Raw genomic sequence first — 10,336 nt, 5'->3', positions numbered from 1 at the left:
AATGGTTTCAAAGGGTTTGGAAGGTGTTGGGTAATTGTGTATTGGTACTTGACCGCTAATGTGACCTTTATGAGTTATGCATGAGTGGCATGCGTCTATGTATGTGTGTATGTCTTTACGCATGGTGGGCCAAAAGTACTTTAACCTAGCTTGCGAGAGGCACTTGTCCTTTCCGCAATGTCCTGCTAATGGAGAATCATGTAGTATTTTGAGAACTTCTGGAACAAGACTTGTGGGAACTACTAATTGTGTAACCATGCGGTTTGGTTCGCATTTGTTTGTGAGCAGTGTTGTGTGGTAGAGAACCTGGTCTATGAGAGAGTAGTTGTCTATGTTGGGAGGAAAATCGTCTGTGTTTGTAGTGTCACCTGAATTTAGATAGTGTATGACTCTTTTCCATAGGGGGTCTGTCGCTTGAGCGGCAATGATGCGGTCTCGCGTAATGTCAAGTGGCTCTGATGCTTGACGTATTGTTGCTACGTTTCTACTAAGGGCGTCGGCGACATAGTTTGCATGGCCCTGGACGTAGTGGAAGGTAGGCATGAAGTCCTGGATAGTAAGGAACCATCTGGCTAGTTTCCCAGTTAGGTTCTTGCCTTTGAAGAGGTTTAAAACGGGTTGATGATCTGTGTGTACATGTATTTCGTATCCTAGAATGATGTCTTTAAAATGTTTGAGGGCATATATGATTGCGAGCGCTTCAATTTCAGTGACAGAGTAGTTTTGTTCGTGCTTGTTTAATGCGCGACTGGCGTAAGCTATAGGTCTAAGTTTGGAGTCGTGTTGTTGCATTAGTACTGCGCCAAGGCCTTTGTATGAAGCATCTGTGCATAGTGTGAAGGGTTTAGAGAAGTTTGGGAATGCCAGAACCGGGGCTGTTGTGAGTGCTTGTTTGAGCTTGTGGAAAGCGGTGTTGTGTTCAGACGTCCAGTTAAAAGGAGTATCTTTCTTGAGAAGGGCTGTTAAAGGAGCTGCCATGTGAGCATAGCCTTCGATAAAACGTCTGTAAAAACCTGAAAGTCCTAGAAATGATTTCACGTGTTCTGTAGAGTTAGGGGTTGGAAAATCTAGAACAGCCTTAACCTTGTCTTGAGAAGTAATGACACCGTGTGAGTTTATGACGTGTCCTAGGAACCTTATTTCCTTTTTGAGGAAGGAGCACTTTTTGAGTTTAAGTTTTTGGCCTGCCGCGGCTAATCTTGAGAAGACAGTTTGAAGTGTGTTAAGGTGTTCCGTGAGTGACCGTGAGGCAATGATAATGTCGTCAAGGTATATGAAGACAGTCTTTCCAATCAAACCTTCTAAGACTTTGAACATAAGTCTTGTGAAAACAGAGGGAGCAGAGACGAGTCCCATGGCCAACCTTTTGAAGTGGTAATGGCCCGTATTGGTACTGAAGGCTGTTAGAAGTTTTGATTCGTCATCTAGAGGTATTTGGAAATACCCTGACATAAGGTCGAGAGTAGAGAAGACCGTGTTGTGTTCGCCTATGGAGTAGATTGTGTCTTGGAGATGAGGAATAGGATGTCTTTCGGGAATGATGAGTTTATTTAGCTCACGGAAATCAACAACAGGGCGAAAAGAGCCGTCGTGTTTTGGAACGACAAAGAGAGGAAAATTCCAGGGAGATAGGCTGTGTTCAATGATGCCTTGGTCGAGCATATCTGCAATTATGTTGTCGACAATGTTTCTTTTACTGTGAGGAAGACGGTAAGCGGGTATGTACCGTGGTTTTGCATTTTGTTGAAGTGGTATATGATGTTGTATGATGTCTGTGAGACCTAATGGTTCGCCTGGGAGTGCAATTGCGTGTCTGTACGTGTTCAAGAGTGTCAGGAGATCTTCTCGTGCTTCAGGGAAATCTACATCGTTAATGTGTGGTGCTTTGATGGTTTCCTGTGTGTTCTGTTCTCCGTTGGTGATGGCGCATACGTGTTGTGAGTTGTCATGGTCGATTACGTGTACTGGGGAGGGATACACTGTAAAATCACAAACGTTCGTTCCTTTGTTCATCTGAAGAGGGGCATTGGTATTATTTGCAACTATGATTGTTGTGTGTCCTTTGCTCGATGTGTGAGATAGGGCGGATAAGAGAGATACACCAGATACACGGCAAGTGTCTGTGATGCAAAGAACATCTGAGTCGGGAGCTTTGAAGATACGCACTTTGAGTTTAGTGTACTCGCGTGGATAGAGTGTTTTGTCAGTTATTACAACCGCGTGAGAATTCGTGAGAGAGATCTGTGAGACGGTAGTGTATTGTGGTGATATTTCCTGTATGTTAGTGAAAACATCGTGTTTCTTGTGGTCGCGAGTTGACTTTGACATGCGCGCTGACAGTGTACGTCTATTACGTCTGTGGTGTGAGCTACGGGGGTGAGCGGATGGGGTGGGCGTGTCCGTTACACCAGTGTGCGTGTCTGTTACAAGTGTCACCTTTTCTGTTTCGTCACTGTTTTGTTCAGTTGTTGCTGTTGTTGATGTTGCATGCTGTTGCTCGATCATATGCAAGTGTTTGACGCGCGTGTTTTCTGTGTGTGCATGCGTGTTAGCTGTCTTTAAAGCCGTTATGAAGTGATTATTGAAACCAATGCCGTTTTGAGCAGGATAGATGATGATGCGATTTCTTTGCATCCATGTCAAACCTATAAGAATATCTGCGGGAAACACTACGTCAGCTATGTATACTGTCGTTGTAATGGGAGGACAGTTGGCATGCAGGGAGATGTCTAGTTCGGTTTTTCCTATGATGGGAAAGGGAACTCCGTCTACATTTTGTAATGTGATATCCGTTGGTTCTATAACTGTTACTCTACGGTGTCGGAATCGGAATTGGTCGAAGGAAACCTTTGACATTAGATTAACTGGGGATCCTGTGTCCAGAAAGAGTAGTTGTGGAAGGTTGTTGACCGTGGCGTGAAATGTCATAGCAGACGGGGATGATCGAGAGTCAGCCATCGTGAGAATCGGTAGTGGGGGGTTTGATTCTGTCTCGTGAGGTCGTGTGTTTTGTTCACCGTGAGACGATAGTCATACCGTGTTGTGTTTGTTTGTGTTGTCGCTAGTCGGGTGTTGGGGAGACGCGTATGACGTGTAGGTTTGTGATTTCAAGACGCGACATTGTGTTGTGTCGTGAAAAGCTGGTCCGTGATATGAGCAGTAGCTAGTTGGTTGTCTGTAATAACACCTGTTTGTGCTATGTCCTACTATGTTGCAGATTTTGCAAAAGAATGGTCTCCTAGATTGTGAACGCTGTCGTGATCTTGTGCGTGATATTTGTCTACCTCTAGTGTGATGGTCGTGAGACATGGGTTTATCTCTGGTGTAATGTTCTTGTGAGATTTTTGCTACTGTGGGAGTGGGTGGGTGTGTGAGTGTGTGTGTAAGGGGGATTTGTTGTTGTTGAATTTGTGTTTTTGTCGCTGATGTGTCCGAAAATTTTCTAGAGAAGTCAACGAGTGTTGTGTCTGGATCAAAAGGAATGTTCTCTATTTTCTTTAGTGTTTCTGGGTGAAGTCGCGAGATCAGTTTTATGTAGCCAAATAATGAGAGTACGTGATCTAGGCTGATTGTGTTATTTTTAACCCAAGGTGAAGAAGTGAATGCGTCTTTTAGTTCTTCCTTGAACTGACTCGCCTCCCTGACTGCTCTTTCTTTGGTGAGATAAGGGGGGTTGTTAAAGTTTGTTCCTAGTGTGTAGAAGGGAGAGAGGGAGCCTAACTGTTCATATGGGGCGAAGGATTTTTTGAACTCGTCAATGAAATTTTGGAAAGTCTGTGGTTGTTGGAACGCGTCGGATTGTATTATGTCGCTTGCAAGGGTATCGTTGAAATCGATGCGACTTTTAAGGACAGCGATTTTAGTCATTTCATCGTGCACCTGTGTGCGCTGTATTTCCGAACGGACGTCATCTAAGAGAGTGTGGATGGCGATGTTTGTCCCGTTGAACTTAGGAAGAGTGTTGTCATGCTGCAGGAGTGTTAGTAGGTTTGTTGCAGAACGTTGCATGTGTGGTTGAGCGACGGTTGGGTCTGTGTTTTGATTCGGCGAGGACTGTGTGTTATTTTCGTTTTGTGCTGCCATTTTGGAACGAGTGTTGTAATGGTGTGAAACGTTGGACTGTGAATGGGTCATGCACACTTTCGTACAAAAAGAAAAAAAAAATCACCGAAAATTTTTTAAGGCTTTGCAAAAAATATAAAAAAAAATCACTGGATAGCCTTCACTTAACCTCACTCACACAACAATTTAGAGCTACCTAGCCCCAATAAATACAGGCATCTACTTACAGTTCTGACGAGGTGAAGCGATGGTGAAGGGTTCACTAGAGGTGGAAGTTGAATAATTCGATGGAGTGTGGTGCGATGATGCAGATCTGGAAATATTGAAAGAATGAGAAGGGTGGCAAATGGGTTAGTTCGTGTGTGGAATTCTTCAGTTTTTGAAAGGTGTCGGTTCGACTTCCGGACGTAAGAGCGATACTTCCTTTGAAGGATGTTGTTGAGCTGGGTCACGGCGAGGGAGATGGGCTTTTGTCTCGTTGCCGGTTGCTGGGGTGGGTCGCTAGGATGACTTGTCCTGTGCGTTGGGCTGGCTCACACAGCGAGAGAGATGGCTTGAGCTGTTGTCCGCTTCGCTGGATAGTTGGATCGCTGGGATAACTTGTCCTGTGCGTTGGCTAGCTCGTTCGCTTCGCTGGGTAGGACTCACAGCGAAGGTTCGAGTTGATGGGCTTGCTGGCGTTGGGTAGGTTGCACAACGTTCCTGCTCCGGGATCTTGTGCTTGCTGATTTCAGATATGTTGAATCCCGCGCAGTTTACCAGATATTTTGAGTCCCGCGTTGGTTCCAGATAAGTTCATATCTCACCGCTGCTGCCAGATATGTTGGATGGTATCTCAACATATGAGTTGTGGTAGTACGTGGTCGTAGTTGAGCGGTGTTCGGAGACTTTGAAATAAAAGCAGCGGAGCACGTGTAGCTCTGTCTCTCTCTGTGGTCTTTCTCTTCTTTATTTGGTGACAGGAGGTGCTTATATACATGGCTCGTGGTTAGGTTGCCGACGAGATAATATTTATTTACAAGATGCAGTTTTAGCAAATATTAGAGATCAGGATAGGTTTTAACTACCTTATACATTGCATATACATATTTACAAATGACATACAGTTGTCCGAGGTTGGACAGGATAGACATATCCCGTAGGAAAGGGATTTAAATATAATGTGTATCAATGCTTGGCTTGGTGGCAATCCTTTAGGGTTGGCGAGGCGTCCAACTGCGCGTGAGGTGTCTGCCTGGACAATAGCCTGACCCGTAGTGACCAGGTGCATGAAGATGTCAGGTCGAGTACCAGGCTACTCTGACTGCACCGAAATGCATCGGTGTCGTGCCGATAGTATAAGCAGAGGTGGTAGATGAATGTCTAGGAGATTTTGGTGGTAGATTACGTCTTCTAGGAGGTCTAGATGCTACAAAGGAAGAGAATGAGGAATTAAAGAGGAGTAATAAAGAGAATAAAGAGTCCATAGCAAAAGAGGTAAGTGGTTGGAAGAAAGAACAAGAGAACAATAAAATTGAATTTTGATGTATAATGAAACAGCAGATGAAAGAACAAACTGAAAATACAGTTATTAAAGTGATGAGGGAGAAGGAGAATATAGTAAGAGACTTAGCAGATAAAAAGAAATGTATAATCATATTACGGATGGAAGAGAAGTATAATCTAAATAGGACTAAACAAATAAAGGAGGAAAAGGAAAAAGTAAATAATATATTAGAAGTAGTTCAAGAAGATGAACCAGAAATAGGGAAACAAATAGAAGAAATGTATAGGCTTGGGAAATACAATACAGATAAGACCAGACCAATTAAGGTTAAATTTAGGTCATAAACAACAGCAGAGAATATCTTGGCAATAACAGGGAAACTAGCAAACAGTGAGCAATGTAAAAAGATATGGATAAAAAGAGAAATTAATAAAGAGGAAAGAGAGGATGAGAAGACAAAAAGACTAGAAGCCAAAGAAAAAAAAAACGAGAAAAGAACAGTCACAAAAAGAGAAATTCTATTGGAGAGTAGTGAATATGAAAGTGAAGAAATGGTTCATAGCAGAGGAAAACAGAAGGGAAACGGAAAACACAATGGAAGTAGCAGAAAATTAAAAGTGTCTTACACAAATATAGATGGCTTAATAACAGGCTTGAACGAACTGAATGATTATCTGAAGAGAAAAAAGCAGACATAAAGGGAATTGTAGAGACAAAATTAAAAGGTCCACTACCACCCAACAGTGTAGGACATGGTGCATATAATTACTGGATTAGAAACAGAGAGGTAAAACAATGGGGTGGAATTACTAACAAGGATATAAATGTGAGGAATGTCACATATGGAAAGAATAGAGTAAAGATGATTATGATGGAAGTGGAGGACAGGGATGGGAAGAGCAGGAAGTTTGTAGTAAATTATGTGCCTCCTAAAACGGCCTCGTGGGAAGAGAGAGAACACAAAATTATGTTAGAAGACACAAGAATAACACTAAATAAGATAATGGAAGATGGATGAAGAAAAGTTATAATGGGTGACTTTAATTGTAAAGAAATCTACTGGGAAGGGATAACAGTGAAGGGTGGAGACGACCTATGGGGAAATGTACTACTTGATATGATTATAGAACATACAATGACACAATGGATTCAAGAGAATACTAGGTATAGAAATGAGGAAGAACCATCGAGACTGGAACTAATAATCACATCAGAACCTGAAATAGTGGAGAAAATTGAATATAAGACACCAATAAGTAAAAGTGACCACATATTGGTTGAACTGGAACTAAATGAGGAAAAATACATATAAAAAAATGAACAATATAGAAAGGGAAGATTGATGTAAGAAAAAACAAATTCTAATAAAATAAGAGAATTCTTTCAAAAAGCAGACTGGGAAAGAATACACAAGGAGGAAACAACAGTAGAAGAGAAATGGAATATTTTGACAAAAAATTATAAAAAAGGAGTGGAAAAGTATGTCCCAAGACAAAAGCAAGAAAAAGAATATGTAAAGTGCTGGTACAACAAAAGATGTAGGGAGTTAAAAGACAAAAGAGATAAAGCTTGGATAAAATGGAAAAAAGACAAAAGACCTGAAAAATGGAAAATATATACTAGTTATAGAAATGAATATGTACAAGTGTGCAGAGAAGAAAAGAGAAAATACGAAAAAGATGTCATAGAAAAATGTAAAGATCTACCAAAACTATTCTATAGATTTGTAAACAACTGAAAAACAAACAAGAATTAGAGAAACTATGACGAGGAGGAGTTGAATACACAGAGGAAATAGAAGTGGCAGAAATTATGAACAAATATTTTAAACCGATGTTTACAAGGGAGAACATGCAACCTAGAGATATCAAATGGGAGGAGAAAGTCCCCCCTATGAAAGAGATAGAAATGTCAAGGAATGAAATAATGAAACATTTGAGTAATCTCAATGTCAGAAAATTGCATGGACCAGATGAAATAGCAAATTGGATTTTGAGAGAATGCAGGATTGAACTAACAGACAAAATACATAGCCTAATAAACAGTTCATTGAAAGAAGGAAAAGTTCCAGAAGATTGGAAAAGAGCAAATATAGTACCAATATAAAAAGAGGGAAACAAGGAAGACCCTACTAACTATAGACCGCTCTCTCTAACAAGCATGATAGCAAAAATTTGTGAAAGATTTATCAAAAGTAGAAGGATAAGGCATTTGGGAAAATAAACAACGTACTAAATCCAAGGCAATTTGGATTCAGACAAGGATGATCATGCATCACAAACTTAATGTGTTTCTATTCAAGACTAATAGATGTAATACAAGAAAGAGATGGATGGGCTGATTGTGCATTTCTAGATCTGAAAAAAGCTTTTGATAAGGTGCCACATAAGAAGTTGCTTAAGAAATTAGAAACTGCAGGAGGAATACAGGACAAACTGCTGAAGTGGATGGGAGACTTCTTGCATGAAAGAAAAATGAGAGTAGTGATAAGAGACAAACACTCTAATTGGGATGAAGTGATAAGTGGTGTTCCACAAGGAACAGTTCTGGCCCCAATAATGTTTGCTATATATATATAAATGATATGGATAAAAGAATTAAAGATATACAAGCTTCTTTGCGGATGATGCAAAATTGGTGAAAAAGTGATCACTGCAGAAGATTGTGAATCGCTACAGAGTGATCTCAATGAAGTATGGGAATGGAGTGGGAGATGGAATTCAATATTAAGAAGTGTAGTATAATGGAATTTGGAAGCAAAAAAAGAATAATGGGATCATATAAATTGGGAGAATAAATAAAATTAGTAGGAAATGAGAAGGACCTGGGAGTCATTATTATGAATAATATGTCCCCTGAGAAACATATAAACAAAAATTTTGGAGAAACTTATAAGTCAATAAGAACAATCAAATTGGCATTTACATACCTGAATGAAGAAATGGTGAAGAAAATACTAGTCACTTTGATAAGACCAAGATAGGAATAAGCAGCGACGATGTGGTCACCAAGTACAAAAAAATGTATAACAAAACTTGAAAGAATACAAAGAGCAATTACGAAATTGGCACCAACACTCTCAGAACTATCATATGAAGAGAGACTAGCAAAACTTGAGCTACAGACATTAGAGCAAAGAAGAGAGAGAGGAGACTTGATAACTATTTATAGAATCATGAAAGGCATAGAAACTATAGATAGAGAAGATCTAATAAAATGGGATAGCAGAAATACAAGAGGACACGGAAAGAGAATCAAGACAGTTATAGAAGAGATCTGAAAAAGAACAGCTTTCCTCACAGAGTAATAGACATTTGGAACAAGTTAGATGAGAAAGTGGTGTGTGCAAAAACAATACACGAACAGTCTAGATAAAATGAGATATGAAGACGGGACACCACGAGCATTGCTCCCCTTCCTGTAAAATACTAGGTAAATACACGTTAGACAGTCGGCGGAGATTGGAACTCCGGAAAAAACGCAATTTTCGTGGATTTCAGCGACGAGGGAGTACCTGTGTTGTATTAGTAGGGAAGGGGAAAGCTCGTGGTGAATTGGGCAGTTGAAGAAAAAGGAGAGGAATTATTGAGAAAAACGGAAGAAAATGAGGAAGGGGAGGAACAGGCCCCGGAAGTCATAAAAGGGGTAAACAAAAGGTGCGCAGACAACACAAGTGAAGTCGAAGAAGTCAGAAAAGGGATCAAAAGTAGAAATATAGATAAGAGCAACTCAATAGAAAGTGGAGATAATTATTTCTATGGATTTAATGAGGGAGGAGACTGTTGGACCATTGTACGTCTCAACATAGGTTGTGAAGAATACATTAAAGTTCCGGCTCACAGTTTATCTTGATCCTGTTTGTACACACCTCTCACTCACACAAATACACTCTCACTCTGGTAACCCGCTTAGAACTGACTCATTGCACATCACACCCTCCGCATCCCTTCTACTAGGCCTAGTCTATTGTTACCATTTTCTTAATTTGTTTTCCTTTTGTACACTCCCACACAGAAAATAACAGACACTAAAAATAATACAAAAATTAGTTTAATAATATAATGATAATCTATTTTACATTCATTCAACTTTTGCATTACAATGATAGAAATGATAATTTAATTAAGTAAATAGAAATGACAATTTTGCTTTCTTCCCGAAACTTCCAGAACACATTACATGTATGAACACACACACATCCAATTACACATCACTTGCATTTCCTACATGTATTCAAAATACTAACTTGCATACACTACAAGACGACAACCTCCCCCGATTAGCAAGTCTAAAGGAAAAACTAACAAAAATGAACAAATCATGGAAGGTTAGGTTCAGCCAACTCAAGCTAATTACACAGAGGGTTGATAAATTAAAAGAACTAAAGAAAGAGAACCAAAACATAAATAAAGAAATAGAATAAAACAGTTAAGAGAAGTAAAGGATGAGAATGAGGAATTAAAGAGGAATAATAAAGAGAATAAGGAGTCCATAGCAAAAGAGGTAAAGGGTTGGAGAAAAGTTCAGGAGGATAACAAAACTTAATTTAGAGATATAGTGAAACAGCAGATGAAGGAACACACTAAGGACACATTTATTAAAGTGATGAGAGAGAATATAGTAAGAGACTTAGCAGATAAAAATGTATAATTACATTAGGAATGGAAGAGAGGCATAATCCAAATAGGACTACAAGAGTAAGAGAGGAGAAAGAAAAGGTAAACAAAGTATTCAAAATATTTCAAGGTGAACAGCAAATAGGGAAAGAAATTGAAGAAATAGGAAAAT

The sequence above is a fragment of the Oratosquilla oratoria genome, chromosome 5 (genome assembly GCF_046742065.1).
Source record: "Oratosquilla oratoria isolate Oo_2021 chromosome 5, ASM4674206v1, whole genome shotgun sequence".
Classification (NCBI taxonomy): Eukaryota; Metazoa; Arthropoda; class Malacostraca; order Stomatopoda; family Squillidae; genus Oratosquilla; species Oratosquilla oratoria.
The sequence above is the reverse complement of the archived record's forward strand: the minus strand, read 5'-3'. Positions refer to the sequence as shown.